Genomic DNA, 16,306 nt, shown 5'->3' on the forward strand with positions numbered 1-16,306 from the left:
CTTGGCATCTTCCACAGTAATGCAAGCACAAGACCTTTGCCAAAGGAGAGGTAGGAGAAGGCTGCCAACAAAAAAATAACTTTGACATTTCCTCAAAATGCTGAAACCCTGCCTGGAATAAAGCAATTAATCATCCAGCTCTGCATTAAGCATATATTTAATTGCATTCACCATTGCACTGAGCACAGTAAGCAAAACTGGGGGAAAAAAATGAAGCTCTCCATTGAGATGTTTAAAATTGAATTCAGGAAACATAATGCATATTCAATAACTAGCCTCACTTATATCATCCTGAATAGTTCAGCATTAGTTGCAAGAAAACAAACATCAGTGTGCTCCAAAGTAATTTTCTGATACTATAACTTTATAGTAGTGTAGAGTATGGACTGACAGAAAGAAAAAAAAATTGTAGAAGAGACATACCTTCTTATAAAGCAGACTGGTGGAAAGTTCCTAAGAAGAGATAATGAAGGACTGAACTAGGGCACTGGCAGTGGAAATGGAGAGGAAAAGCCAGATTCAAGAGATACTTATGAAGAAGGAATAGTAAGTGAATAAGTGGATATGTGAGATGGGAGAGACTTCAGGAGTCAAGGTTAGCACTGAAGTTTCTATCTTGGGAAACTAGGTGTCTGTGATGCTTCCTGAGATAGAAAGACCAATTGACTCTCTTCAAGATTCCATGATGTGCAGGTTCTCAAGCAGTTCTATTGTGCTCATAGGGTGAGTTCATCCCGATACCTCAATTACTGTGAGTAAGGCAAGATCTGTCAATTACGGGAAAAATGATGGCTTCAGTCCCAGGGTCTCTCCTTAAAGGAGGAAGCATATTTTCATTCTGCCAGAGCTTTAGGTAAGCATGAAGCAGAAATGTTCACATCATTTTACATGAAATCTTCATATTTTATTCTCTTTCTTTCCTTGCCATGCCTGATTCCATAGTTTTAATTCTTTAAATAGACTTGCTAGTCCTATGTCATTTTATTTTATAATTATAGGGGGAGATTAAGCCAAGACTGTAGTTTTACAATTATATGACTATTATATGATAATTTCTACTGAAAGGCATTTGTTCATTTTATGGATTACTTATAGAACAAACAAACAAATGAGCCATTCAGATTAGTTTATGATAGTAAGGAACAAACTGAAACATTTACAGCACTGGAATGAGAGGGCATTTTAGTGCAAGTGTCGCTTCTTTTACGAACTACCTATGCCCTTTGGGTCTGTGGCCACACCACCCTGAATGCACTCAATCTCATCTGATCTCAGAAACTAAGCAAGATCGGGTCTGGTTAGTACTTGGATGGGAGACTGCCTGAAAATACTGGGTGCTATAGGCTTTGAGGACTTCCACAACAAATATGTTATTTCCATTCTCCTTATGTCCCCAGACCTTTTAATCTCATGTTACAAACTATCTCCTTCCCTCTCCCTTATCTGTCATCTTTTAAATCTTAGGGTACTCTACCTTACTTTAAGATTTTATCTCCTGGCTCAATCATGTTTCCTCTCCAATACCATGCATGCATAGTCGCTTCAGTTGTGTCTGACTCTTTGCAACCCTATAAAGTGTAGTCTGCCAGGCTCCTCTGTCCATGGGATTCTCCAGGCAAGAATGCTGGAGTGGGCTGCCATGCCCTCCTCCAGGGGATCTTCCAGACTCAGGGATTGAACCTACATCTCTTACGCCTCTTGCATTGGTAGGTGGGTTCTTTACCATCAGCGCCACCTGGGAAGCCCCCTCACCAATACCGTTTTTTCAGTAATCAACGTCTAGATCTCTAGTCCCAGAATCTCCTCCTCGCCTTATATTTTGTCCTCTATCCCAGTTTAGTCACTGATTCCCATGCTGTACCATAAGCCTGGTGATCATTCATAAAAGTGATATCTCAACTTCAAGCCTTATATTTCTGAGACTATCTCCTATAGTTTATCTCACTCTCTCAGAACTTCAATCCATAATCCTCTGCTCAAAAATATCACATCAATTGATCGAACCACTTTTTAACCATATTGTGTCCTCTCTAGCTTTGCCTTTCGTGGATTTCATATTAAATAATTCCTGTGAGTATTCACTCAGTTCTTTGTTCCCATCTTTTTTTTTTTTTTTTTTTTTGACATTTTTTTGCTTAGCAAAGTCATAATCCTGGTCAAACCAAACTCTTTTCTATTATGCATCTTCAGCTGTGCAGATGCAGATATTTGGAGGAAAAAAAAAAAAAACAAAAAACAAAAAGACACAGACACACTGACCAGGCTCAGCTAAATAGTGAATCACTAACAGCAGTGGGATGTTCAGTGATAATACTGGATTTCCCTGTCTTTCTCGCCCCCACTTTCCCAGTAGGCTGCTTCATGATATCCAGACTTCATTCAGACTCCCTATACTTCCTCATCCTTTCTCACGTGTAGTAAATTGGTGTGATAATTCACTGAAGCATGCAGAAGAAATCTTGCTGGTGTTATTAGGACACACCTACCAACTCAGCTGCATCTCTGACCCTTTTGTGGTCAGCAGGACACCACTCATTTTCTTAACTAGTGCTAATCCTGCCTTCAGTGAACTAAAGCACATCCTAAATCACTCATTTTGGATTCAGCCTATAAAAATTCTTTTCTTCATCTTCTGCTTATATTTTATACACAAGAAACTATGGTATAATTTCTCCTTTGTTAAAGAAAACAACACAAAATAGAATTTCTCTCTTGGCACCAAGTCCCCGATGAGCTATCATCCTATCTCTTTTTATGACAGAATTCTTTAAAGTGATTGTCTCCATTTTATCTTCTCTCATTTTCTCTTGAACCTGTGCCAACTAGGTTTCACCCTCATCTATTCAACAAAACCTGATCTATTTAATGACACAAAATGACCTTCATCTTATTTGACTTTCAGCCCTACTTGCATAGTTGATCATGCTTTCATCCTTGAAATGTTTTCTTCATGTGGCTCCAGTATGTTTCAGTTTTTTTTCTTTTTCTTCTATTTTATTGGCAAATTATCTTCATTCAGTTTCCTTTGATGTTTCTTCTTGAATGAATTGACATTGTAATGCTCTGAGAATCAGTATTTGAACCACTTGTCTTTCTACATATCATTATTTCTTTGGTTATTTCCTCCAGGTTCATGCATTTTTTTCTTTTTTTTTTTAAACAGGGTACAGTTGCTTTACAATGTTGTGCTAGCGAAGTCAATCAACTATGGTGGTGATTTAGTTGCTCAGTCACTTCCAACTCTGTGCAACCCCATGAACTGAAGCCTGCCAGGCTCCTCCATCTGTGGGATTCTCCAGGCAAGAATACTGGAGTGGGTTGCCCTTTCCTTCTCCAGGGGATATTTTTGACCCAGGAATCAAACCCATGTCTCCGGCATTACAGGAAGATTCCTTACCGACTGAACTACAAGGAATTAAGCTATATGTATACATGTGTCCCCTCCATCCTGGACCTCCTTCCCGTCCCCCCGTTCCACCCATCTAGGTCCCTGCAGAACACCGAGCCAAGCTCCCTCTGCTAAACAGCAGGTTTCCAGGGGCTATCTCCATGCCCATAAAAATATGTGAGTGAGGGAGTGAGAGTTGCTCAGTCATGTCTGACTCTTTGTGACCCCAGGGACTGTAGCCTGTCAGGCTCCTCTGCCCATGGAATTCTCCAGGCAAGAGTACTGGAGTGGGCTGCCATTTCCTTCTCCAATAAATACATGACTAGATGGTATTTGTGAAACTTCAGCATGTACTAAGTTATATGTCTTTAAAAGTAGAAATTCTCACCTTTGTTAATTTCAATTATTGATTCTCAACTTAGAGCTCTGTCATTGACCTTTCTCATGGATTCTAAATTTGATTGTCCAGTTTCCTATTAAATATCTCCAATAGTATATGTAGTAAACATCTCAAATTTAAACACCCAAAGCCTAGCGCTTGATAACAATGATAGTTCCCATCCATATAATGCTTGCTAAGTCACTTCAGTCATGTCCGACTCTGTGCAACCCCGTAGACGGCAGCCCACCAGGCTCCGCCATCCCAGGGATTCTCCAGGCAAGAACACTGGAGTGGGTTGCCATTTCCTTCTCCACCATATAATGCTTACTAGATACTAAAAATAAACTGCAATGATTTTACATATATTAGTTGACTTATCCCTATGAAGCATTTGCTATTATAAATGAAGAAATCGAGATACAAAGTTGAATACATCACCCAAGGTTAGACAGCTTGTAATCAATGTCTGGCGCAAGTAGGCGCCAGAGTGCATGTGCAGTGTGCTGCTTCTCCGATCTTTCCCCATAATCCTCATTTGTATATGTAGATGGGAGCATCTGCATATCAGTAGATATCCCATCCCTGTATCAGTAGATGGGAGCATCTATCCTTCCAAGCACTCAAGCCCAAATTTTGGAGCCTACTTTGACTTAGTTTCACAGCTCTTAATCCTATCAATTTTTTGTTCAGAATCTGTTTATTGTTGTTATTTAGTCACTAAGTTGTGTCTGGCTCTTTTGTGACCCATGGAATGTAGCCTGCCAGGCTCCTCTGTCCATGAGATTTTCCACGCAAGAACTCTGGAGTGTTGTCACTTCATTCTCCAGCAGATCTTCCTGACCCAGGGATCAAACCCACATCTCAGGCATTGGTAGACAGAATCTTTACCACTGAGCCCCATGGGAAGCCCGCTCAGAATCCTTTTGCTTCTCACTGGCCCATTGTCATCACTTGGGCCCAAGCCACTTTTGCTTTTCATTTGAATGACAGTAATGACTGTTGTGAGCTTCCCAGGTGGCACTAGTGGTAAAGGACATATATACCTATGCAGGAGATAGAAGAGATGCGAGTTCAGTCCCTGGGTAGGTAAGATCCCCCTGGAGGAGGTCATGGCAACCTACTCTGGTATTCTTGCCTGGAGAATCGCCATGGACAGAGGAGCCTGGAAGCTACAGCCCATAGGGTCACAAAGAATAGGACATGACTGAAGCAACTTAGCATGCGAACATGCAATAGCTTTCATACTAGTCTCCCACTCTCAAGTTTATCTTTTACTAGTCTTTCCTCATCACAGCAATGATGTTGGGACATTCCTATTAATGTAAAAGGTCACAATATTTCTGTGCTTAAACCCTTTTAATGGCTTGCTATTTCACTCAGGTAAAAGCAAATACTATTATTGTGGCTTTGAGAGGTCTTAAGTACCAAATTTAAGGGAAAGTTACAGAGATTTTCAGTGTACTCCAAGACTCCAGCTGACTCTGACAATATCAACATACCACATCAGAGTTATATATATTACAATTGATGAACCTATATGAACATATTATAATCATTCAAAATCCAAAGTTTAGCTTAGGTTTTACTCATTGTTGTATATTCAATGCATTTCAACAAATGTATAATGACATGTGGTATAGTATTACACAGAGTATTTTCATTGCCCTAAAATCTCTCAGTATCCTCCCTATTCAGGTCTCAAGCTTCAAACTCTGGCAATCTCAGATTTTTACTGACTTTCCTATTTTTTTTTCTGTCTTTCCCAGGTGTTTTTTTTTTTTCCAGAATGTCACATGGTTTGAATTAAAATGCTTAGCCTTCTCACATAGATATATTTCACTTAGTAATATACATTTATTTCCTTTTAATGATTTAATGGTTTTTATCATTGAATAATATTCCATTATCTGATTGTATCACAGTTTATTAATCTACTGAGGCATATTTAGGTTGTTTCCAAGTTTTGCTAATTATGAATAAAATTGCTATAAATAGCCATGTGCAAATTTTAACATGAATTTTTAGCTCACTTGGGTAAATATCAAGGAGTATGATTGCTGGATTGCAGGATAGGAGTACGTTTTACTTTTTAAGAAACTGCCTTTCAGAGTGGCTGTACCTTTTTGTATTCTCACTAGCAAAGAATGAGAGTTCTTGTTGCTCCACACCTCATCAGCATTTTGTGTTGTCAGTGTTCCAGATTTTGCTATTCTAGTAGGTGTGTAGTGGTGCCTCATTTCAATTTCCGTTTCTCTGATGACATATGATGTGAACGTCTTTTCATATATTTATTTTCCACCTGTGTATCTCCTTTGATGAACTGTCTGTTAAGGTTTTTGGTCCATTTTTTAATTGGGTCATGTATTTTCTTATTGATGAGTTTTAAAAGTCTTTTGTATATGTTGGATAATTATTCTCTTTCAGTTGTGTCTTTGCAAATATTTTTTTCCCAATCTATGCCTGTCTTTTCATTTTCTTTACAGTGTTTTGCTCAGAGCAGTTTTTTATTTTAATAAAGTCTACCTTATCAATTAGTCTTTTCATGGATTGTTCTGTGAAATGTGGTCTATCTAAAATGTCATCACCAAACCCAAGAGTATGCTGGTTTTCCCCTTTGTTATTTTATTCCATTGCATTTTACATTTAGGTCCATTTTGAGCCAATTTTTGTGAAGAGTAGAAAGTCTGTGTCTAATTTTTTTTTTTTTTTGGTATGTCCATGTCCAGTGGTTACATTTATTGAAGACTATCTTTGTTCCATATAATATTTGTCAAAGACAAGTGAAATAAATTGATATGACTCTATTCTGGGCTGTCTATTCTGTTCCACTGATCTATTTGCCTACTCTTTCACTAATAACATACTTTCTAATAACATACTAATAACATACTTCTCTAATAATAACTTTCACTAATAACATACTATCTCAATCACTGTAACTTTGCGGTTCATCTTAAAGTGGGGTAGCATTAGCTCTCCAACTTTATTCTTTTCTTTCAATATTGGATCTTTTGCCTCTTTATATTAAACTTTTGAACCAATTTGTTGATATCCATAAAATAACTTGCTAGGATTTTGATTAGGGTTGTATGAATCTATAAATAAACCAGAGAAGGACTTAACAGCTTGGCAATATTTAGCATTCTTCTCCATGAACAATTTTGTTCATCTCCTCTATAATTTTTATTTTTTTGCTCACTGTGCTCTGGTTCCTCAGACTCTCTGTTGGGTGCTGAACATGTGATGTGCGCTCTTACCTCAGGCTCTTAGTCCTAACCCTTCCATCTTCTTGGAAAGCACTATCTCATACATCAGCACAGTCTTTGATCACAAGCCATCCTCTCAGTGGAGCCCGCGTTAATGTCCTATGGTACTCAGTACAATTGATTTAAATATTTAAACAGAAAGGAATTTAACACATGGGAATAAGTTTAGAAAAAAAAAAAATTTTATGAGAAACTGAGGAAATAGGCTGTAGTTTGTGCTTGTAGATTTGCTACATATTTTGATCTTCCCAGAAGATAGGGAGAATAGTCCGCCAATACCTTAAGATGACACAGTCATGCTTTTAACAGATACAGATACAAGCCAAAGATTTCAAGCTCAGTGCCAATGTACACGCTGTGGTAGTGTGTGAATTGTGGCTGAGTTCAAATTTCACTGGAAAAAGTACATTTACGTTAATATAATTTTCAAAGACTTGGGAAAGAAGAGTGGCAATCATCATTTTTATAAGCTTTGTATTATTTTCCAAAACATTACATCACATTTTTCATAAGGATCCTATAGTTTCTTGAAGTTTAAGTAATGACTGGATTAGCCAGATTTGTATAAACAAAAGATCAATGCCTTAATCTATTGTAGGCCAAAAGTCTAATAAATTAAGACAGTTTCCAACTTGTCAAAAGATGAAAAATTGGAAACAATGTAGAATGTATGGAATAAGATAATTCAAAAGGAATAATTTAGATGAATATTAAAAATGTTTTTATTTTGAGCTCTTCCTCAGGGGAATCCAAGAACCAAGACAAACATGAACTGGAAATCATGGAGTTTATAGAGTTCAGTGGACTTCCCAGGTGGTGCTAGTGGTAAAGAACCTGCCTGCCAATGCAGGAGATTGAACAGTCATAGGTTAGATCCCTGGGCCAGAAAGATTTCCTGGAGGATGGCATGGAAACCCTCTGTAGCATTCTTCCCTGGAGAATCTGATAGACATAGCAGTCTGGCAGTCTGCCGTCCATAGGGTTGCAAAGACTAGACATAACTGAGGTAACTTAGCATGCATACATACAGTTCAGTGAATCTGTCCTTTCAACATGCTTTCAAAACCTGTTTTTCAATTCGGTGAGTTTTTGTAGCCCCTATTACCTGATATGATTAAGATGCTCATTTTCTACCTTGTATTTTATTCTTTGCCCTTGGCACTGATTATTTTGCATTCTCCCTATGTTTCTGCCAGCAATAGGCTTGAACCTTTGCTTTCCAGTGGAGAATCTGGCCAGTGAGCTCAAATGTTGTTTTTCTCTAGATTTGACCTTGGGAATCTGCTTTGCTTGGAGTAGGAGACTGCAGCCAGAAGTCAGATGATATTTTCTCATTCTTATTTATTGTGGTCTCACTCACTTGGAGGTTGTTTGTCCTTTGAAAAATTCCTGCCTGAAAGCTCTCTGGAAACTTTGCTCAGTTAATATTTAACTCTTACGTCACTTTCAGTGAAAGTGAATAATAAGTAAATAAGTAAATAATAAGTAAATAAGTTGGTTTACACCTCTGTTATTTCTTTAGACCTTGAATGTCAACAAGGATAACATTGAATCCTTAAGAGGATAAGATAAGAGCACTCTTCAGTTGAAATTATTGATATAGCCTTAAATGTGTGGTCTTAATAGTAGCATTGAAAGAGATAGTTAGATGATCATGGTCATAATCAAAAGGAACATGATGCCAATTATTACAAACATTGGGTAGTTGGAACTTAAATTAAAAGTGGTTAAAAGAGAGGGGAAAAGAGTTCTGAGGTATACTCAACTTTTTTTTTTTTTCTGTCACTGAAAGCTTCAATTTACCAATGGATAGATAACAAAGTATTAGTTACATTTTGGTTTTGCTTGTTTAGAAAAGAAAATTTTAAAGCGCTGAAAAGGATAAACAAAAATCATGATAGATTTCAGCTTGCAAACTCAAGGGATTTGCATCAGGAAGTGGTAGTGATAGGAAATCTGAGGGCTTTTTTTTTTTTTTTTTAATGCAATCAACCTTTCTTCAGTGGGGGTTGGGGGGGGGAGGCAAGGATCTAAACATGGGGTTTGGGGAACTGAAGAACAAAAGCTGTAGGATCTTTCATCATTTGACTTTTTGATAGTGTCAGCAATGTGAAAGAATATGTCCCATTTGCCAAAAGCTAAATGGATTTCTGAGTGAACAAGGGTGAATGTGAAATCTGATGTCACTCCAGACACTTCTAGACTGTTACAATAGAAACTGAAAATATCTCAAAATCATCCCCTGCATTACAAAAGCACACTGCAGTCTCCAGCAAAAAATTATTTCAGCTGTTTTAAGGGCATGCATATATAGTAGATAGGTAAGATAACAAATAACAGATGGAAAATTCATTACTACATTGATCCTGCATAATACAGAGAAACTCCAAATAGGTTCAAATTAATTTGCAGCCGAACTTACATTTTTTATCTTCTTCACTTTTTCAGTCTGTTCAAGAATGGAAATCGATAACATTAGATTGATGTGTCCTGTAGAAATCTGTGGCTTCCTATGAGAATTCTTGATTATGACTTTATGAATTTCATTAAATATAATAAACTGCTAATGCCTGATGTGTGCATGCTCAGTTGTGTCCAACCATTTGAGACCCCATGGGCTGGCTTCTCTGTTCATGGAATTTTCCAGGCAAGAATACTGGAGCAGGTTGTCATTTCCCCCTCAAGGGGATCTTCCCAACCAGGAGTTAGAACTCACATTTCTTTTGCCTCGTGCTTGAGCAGGTGGATTCTTTACCACTGTGCCACCGATATTTGTTGTTGTTGTTCAGTCTCTAAGTTGTGGACAGCTCTTAGTAACCTCACGGATTGCAACATGCTAGGCTTCTCTGTCCTTCACCAACTCCCAAAGCCTGTCCATTGAGTTGGTGATGCCATCTAACCATATCATCCTCTGTTACTGCCATCTTCTCCTGTTCTCAACCTTTCCCAACATCAGGGTCTTTTCCAATAAATCAGATCTTTGCATCATGTGGCTGAAGTACTGAAGCTTCAGCATCAGTTTTTCTAAGGAACATTCAGGGTTTATTACCTTTAGGATTGACCACTTTGATCTTCTTGCTGTCCAAGGGACTTAAATATAATAAACCATTCAGTTTAGTTCAGTTTAGTTGGTGAGTCGTGTCCAACTCTTTGTGACCCCATGAAATGCAGCATGCCAGGCCTCCCTGTCCATCATCAACTCCCGAGTCTACCCAAACTCATGTCCATTGAGTCGGTGATGCCATTCAACCATCTCATCCTCTGTCGTCCCCTTCTCCTCCTGCTCTCAATCTTTCTCAGCATCAGGGTCTTTTCAAATGAGCCACCTCTTATCATCAGGTGGCCAAAGTATTGGAGTTTCAGCTTCAACATCAGTCCTTCCAATGAACACCCAGGATGGATCTCCATTAGGATGGACTGCTTGGATCTTCTTGCAGTCCAAAGGACTCTCAAGAGTCCTCTCCAACACCACAGTTCAAAAGCATCAATTCTTCAGCACTCAGCTTTCTTCGTGGTCCAACTTTCACACCCATACATGACCACTGGAAAAACCATAGCCTTGACTAGATGGACCTTCGTTGGCAAAGCAATGTCTCTGTTTTTTAATATGTTGTCTAGGTTGGTCAAGGAGATCCAACCAGTCCATCCTAAAGAAGAACAGCCTTGGGTGTTCATTGGAAAGACTGATGCTGAAGCTGAAACTCCAATAATTGGGCCACCTGATGTGAAGAGCTGACTCATTGGAAAAGACCCTGATGCTGGGAAAGATTGAGGGCAGGAGGAGAAGGGGATGACAGAGGATGAGATTGTTGGATGGCATCACCGACTCAATGGACATGAGTTTGGGTAAACTCTGGGAATTGGTGATGGACAGGGAGGCCTGGCATGCTGCAGTTCATGGGGTCACAAAGAATTGGACACGACTGAGCGACTGATCTGACCTGACCCACATTTATATGGAACATAGGGAAAGCAATTTTTTCCACCTATTATTGGCTATTTAAAACCTTTGATATAACTTTTATGGGGAAAATTAGCTAGAATACTTTTATTTTTTTTTTTTTTTGTAATGGGTTTATTTAAATACTATTTATTTAGAGATTTTTTTATTTTTTATTTTTATTTTTTTTCCATTTATTTTTATTAGTTGGAGGCTAATTACTTTACATCATTGCAGTGGTTTTTGTCATACATTGAAATGAATTAGCCATGGATTTACATGTATTCCCCATCCCGGTCCCCCCTCCCACCTCCCTCTCCACCCGATCCCTCTGGGTCTTCCCAGTGCACCAGGCCCGAGCACTTGTCTCATGCACCCAACCTGGGCTGGTGATCTGTTTCAACCTAGATAATATACATGTTTCGATGCTGTTCTCTTGAAACATCCCACCCTCGCCTTCTCCCAGAGTCCACAATGAGGTACCATTATACGCCAGTCAGGATGGCTGCTATCCAAAAGTCTACAAGCAATAAATGCTGGAAAGGGTGTGGAGAGAAGGGAACCCTCTTACACTGTTGGTGGGAATGCAAATTAGTACAGCCGCTATGGAATACTTGTATTAAAAATATATTAGACTATAAAATGTTGCTTAATATAACAGCTATTTTGGAGATAAACATGGTTATGGAAGCTTAAAAAATCTTCCACTTGTGAATGTAAAAATATGTTTTTTTTTCTACTTCTTTTAATCTATTTTGATTCATTTTGAGTCCTTGCAGGCTGATATTAGGTGGTCAATATTATTCACATCACACAAATAACTACATACAAAACTTGCTAATATTATGGGTAGTATGTCAAATATAATATAAAAGTAACCTGGATATGTGGGATCAATACAAATTAAACTAACTATATATCTTTATGAAATTCATAAAATTAGAAATCTTTTAAAGAGACTAACCTTTTTCTGGCTTTTTCCAAGTTTCTTCTGAACAAATGGAGTATGGGAATCAGTTTTTTCAGTGGATAAATTTTGCCACCATGCCTTTGGCTTTAGAAATCTCTTAAATAAAGTTCTGAATACTTGTATATGATAATGCAGTTACAGTGTTTCTTATCACAATATATTAATGTTGTGATATTGTTCTATATTTATGTTTATTTATATGCTTAATATTCCTGTGTTGTTTTTTTTTTTTTTTTTTTTTTTTGCATATAACCCTCTTTTTTGTAAGGTAAAGGTGATACATACTCCTAATGAAGGCAAATGAGATTATCAGTGTTTTTGAAGAGATATGGAAGTTGCTTAAAGTGGTTTTCAATCCCTTTAGGCTCACAATCACATCATATTTAGTAGGTATCAGTGTGTGTGTGTGTGTGTGTGTGTATGCATGTGCATGCTCAGTTGTGTCCAACTCTTGGTGACACCATGGACTATAGCCTGCCAGGCTCCTCTGTCCACGAAGTTGTCCTGACAAGAATACTGTACTGGGCGCCATCCCCTTCTCCAGGGGATCTTCCTAACCCAGTGTTCAAACTAGTGTCTTTTGCAGCTCCTGCATTGATAGGCAGATTCCTAACCACCACACCACTTAGAAAGTCCAGCTGGGGTCTGAGAAAGTAGTCAAACACAAGTTTGTTTGTCTTTGATGCATACAATGCTCTTCTTGTAATTCCAAACTGCCTAGGCAAAATCTTTAAACATTAATTCTTGAAGAATAAAAGAGTGTCAAAAGCTTATTGAAAACCAATATTTCAGATATCTATTTACATTTGTAATTTAATACTCTCAAAAAACTCTCAAATTAGGATGATTCTGTTAATAACTCAAATCACACTTGACATTAAATGTAAACACTGAACATGTATGAGCTCAACTGCCAATTTTTTTTCCTCTTTTTTGTCTAATTATCACAGAGAGTATTTTTCTGCCTCAAAGATCTTACTCCCTGCTCCCTGCTTCTTGAAAGCTCATTTTCCATAGTTTTTTTGTGCCTACTTGGTCCTCATTTTTCCAGCCTACATCAGTTTCTCCTTGAATAAGCTTTACCTGACTTCCCTAAATATTACTCTTCCCTCTTTCATATTTTATTTACCATATGGGAAAAATTGTCTCTCTATCCATCTATGTATTTAATTATCTACCTACCTGCCAATATATCTACCCTATGCAATTTCCTCCACAACTGGGGTAGAAAACCCATGAAGCAAAACCTTTACTTTTTTTTATTCCATATCCCAAGCATCTAGAACAGTCAAAATATATTTGTTTAGAGGAGGAAAATTGTACAGATGAAAAAAAAAAGGGGGGGAATTTCAATAAAGCTTAGGAGTTGATTGAATGAAAGACTGTTATGATAGCTATTTAATATTGTCTGACTCCAAATACTTCATTTGCTATTTAAGATTGTTTTAGATAAAGCATATTGATTTGAGGTTCACTCAAAAAGGAATGTGCTATGAATATAGGAAGAAATAGTTTCCATATTGATTAAGCTAGTGTTATGAACAACACACTACCCCCTCACACACATGATATTATAGAGAAGAGTCTATATTCTTCTCTTGTTAAAGGATTTGCATTTGATTATAAAGTGTATAGTGAAAATTTTAATTTATTTCTTTAAAATTTCATGCATGACATGTTAAAAATAGTCATTTGGTAGTCACTAAATAAAATTTTCATATTGATAATGTGGATGGTAAATGATAGTGAACATTAAAGAGGCTTGAAAATATAACAGTTTAATATATTCATGTAATGAAAATCTCTTTCAATGGCTATGTATCTCCTCTTTTTCTTACCATTTTTATCATTTAAACTTTAAAGCTTTTTGTGGTGTAGTGCCTCAGGATATGATTTTTTCTTTTATAAATAAATGATGGCCAACCTAAAGTGATGAACTATTGGGTAAATGAAAAGAGACATGATAGACCATTTGACTCTTAAAAGTGCTGGCAGCAAACAAAACGTATAATGATATGAAAAAAAAAAAGTCCTATAGGAAGTATAATTGGTCTAGAATAAAACCTAACATTTAAAAATTATTTTTAGTCATCAAAATACTGTGTTTTGTTAAATAAAGCGATGCATAAAAAAATCAATACTCTCTGCCAGTATGACACAAGAACTATAAATGGGGATAATGGAAAATAAAATGAATAATAATAAATTGAGCAGATAGACACTCCTTTGGTTTATAGGCAACCTTTCATGTCACTTTAGTTTTTTGTTGTTTGTTTGTTTGTTTGCTTATTTGTTAATGATTGTAGTGAAGATTTAGAGTGCTTTTGTGAGTTTTACATGCCTTGAAATCACATCATTGTAAGTCATAGAAATAACATAGTGAGGTCACAAAAATACAAAATAGAGTATTTCTTTTTTATATGGGTACTGGCTGAAGGCAGTTTAATTTTTTGCTAAAATTTTAGAAATAATTTCTAGTTTTCTCAAATCTTATTTATTTATTTATTATAAATGGAGAAGAAAATAGTCCAATTACTTGTCAACTACAACTAAGATCATGGAATCCAGGTCCATCACTTTATGGCAAATAGATAGGGAGACAATGGAAACAGTGAGAGATTTTATTTTGGGGGGCTCTAAAATCACTGCAGATGGTAACTGCAGCCATAAATTTAAAAGACGTTTCCTCCTTGGAAGAAAAGTTATGACCAACCTAGACAGCATATTAAAAACAGAGACATTACCTTACTAACGAAGGTCTGTCTAGTCAAAGCTATATTTTCTCCAGTAGTCATGTATGAATGTGAGAGTAGGACTGTAAGGAAAGCTGGGTACTGAAGAATTGATGCTTTTGAACTGTGGTGTTGGAGAAGACTCTTGAGAGTCTCTTGGACTGCAAGGAGATCAAACCAGTCCATCCTAAAGGAGATCAGTCCTGGGTGTTGATTGGAAAGGCTGATGCTGAAGCTGAAACTCCAATACTTTGGCCACCTGATGCAAAGAACTGACTCATTGGAAAAGACCCTCATGCTGGGAAAGATTGAAGGTGGGAGGAGAAGGGAACGACAGAGGGTGAGATGGTTGGATGGCATCACTGACTCGATGTGCATGAATTTGAGTAGGCTCCAGGAGTTGGTGATGTACAGGAAAGCCTGGTGTGCTGCAGTCCATGGGGTGCAAAGAGTCGGACACGACTGAGTGACTGAACTGAACTGAAAGAGAACTTAGCATTCTTTCAAAGCACATAAGCACTGTACACAATAAGTCTTCAAAAGTTCTTTCTGTCTGCAGTGTTCTGGATATCAGTCAGAACACAGAGTGATGTATTTAATAGCAATTTAAAGAAGAACAGTCCTCTTAGCAAAGATTGCTGAAAATATGTGTCTATGTCAAATAACTATATATCAATTTGCATCTCCCTAATGATTTATATTGCTTCTAACAGCCTTGCTTCTAACTGATCTCCATCTGATCTCCAATAGTGTTTTAGCTCCAAGTTTTTTTCTTTTACTTTTCTATGATCATACATGTGTTTTTTTTTTTTTTCTTTTTCTTTTTTTCAAATTCACCAAGCATTTACCTTGATTCTAACACTCTCTACTTGGAGATAGCATCACATCCTACAAGTTAACGGCTAAGTTCCACCAAATTCCCACTTCATACACCAGTTGCAAATCCAGGTTCTCATCCATGCTTCTATCCAACTGAATAAGCATTTTTTTTTTTTCAGATTCAATTAATTTTCTCAGAGAACTCAGAAAAATGTGTTACTTACTAGATAACCAGTTTGTGGTGTTGGAGAAGACTCTTGAGAGTCCCTTAGACTGCAAGGAGATCAAAGCAGTCAATCTTAAAGGAAATTAGTCCTGAATATTCATTGGAAGGACTGATGCTGAAGCTGAAATTCCAATACTTTGGCCACCTTATGTGAAGAACTGACTCATTGGAAAGATTGAAAGCAGGAGGAGAAGGAGAACAGAGGATGAGATGGTTGGAGGGCATCACCGACTCCATGGCCATGAAGTTGAGCATGCTACAGGAGTTGATCATGGATAGGGTAGCCTGGCTTGCTGCAGTCCATGAGATGGCAGAGTCAGACATGACTGAGTGACTGAACTGAATTATACCAGTTTGTTATAAAATAATATAACTCAGGAAAAGCCAAATGGAAGACATGCACAAGGCAAGGTATGTGGGAAGGAGCTTGAAGTTTCCCAGCTTTCTTTCTCCCAGTGGGTCATTCTTCCTACTTATCCATTAATTCTAGGAGATTCTGTTTTGTGGTCCTTCTTATTTCTGGAATCCATCTGTATTCCTTGCCTCATGGCCCTTTCTTTCTTCAAGGACAGCACCAGCAGCC

At 37.5% G+C, this 16,306-nt stretch overlaps 1 pseudogene; it reads left to right on the forward strand.

Moving 5' to 3' along the window:
* Positions 1-1,227: 1,227 nt before the first annotated feature.
* On the forward strand, positions 1,228-1,346 carry LOC139030275 (5S ribosomal RNA; annotated as a pseudogene).
* The last annotated feature ends 14,960 nt before the right edge of the window (positions 1,347-16,306 follow it).

This window comes from Odocoileus virginianus, chromosome 21 (assembly GCF_023699985.2).
Source record: "Odocoileus virginianus isolate 20LAN1187 ecotype Illinois chromosome 21, Ovbor_1.2, whole genome shotgun sequence".
NCBI lineage: Eukaryota > Metazoa > Chordata > Mammalia > Artiodactyla > Cervidae > Odocoileus > Odocoileus virginianus.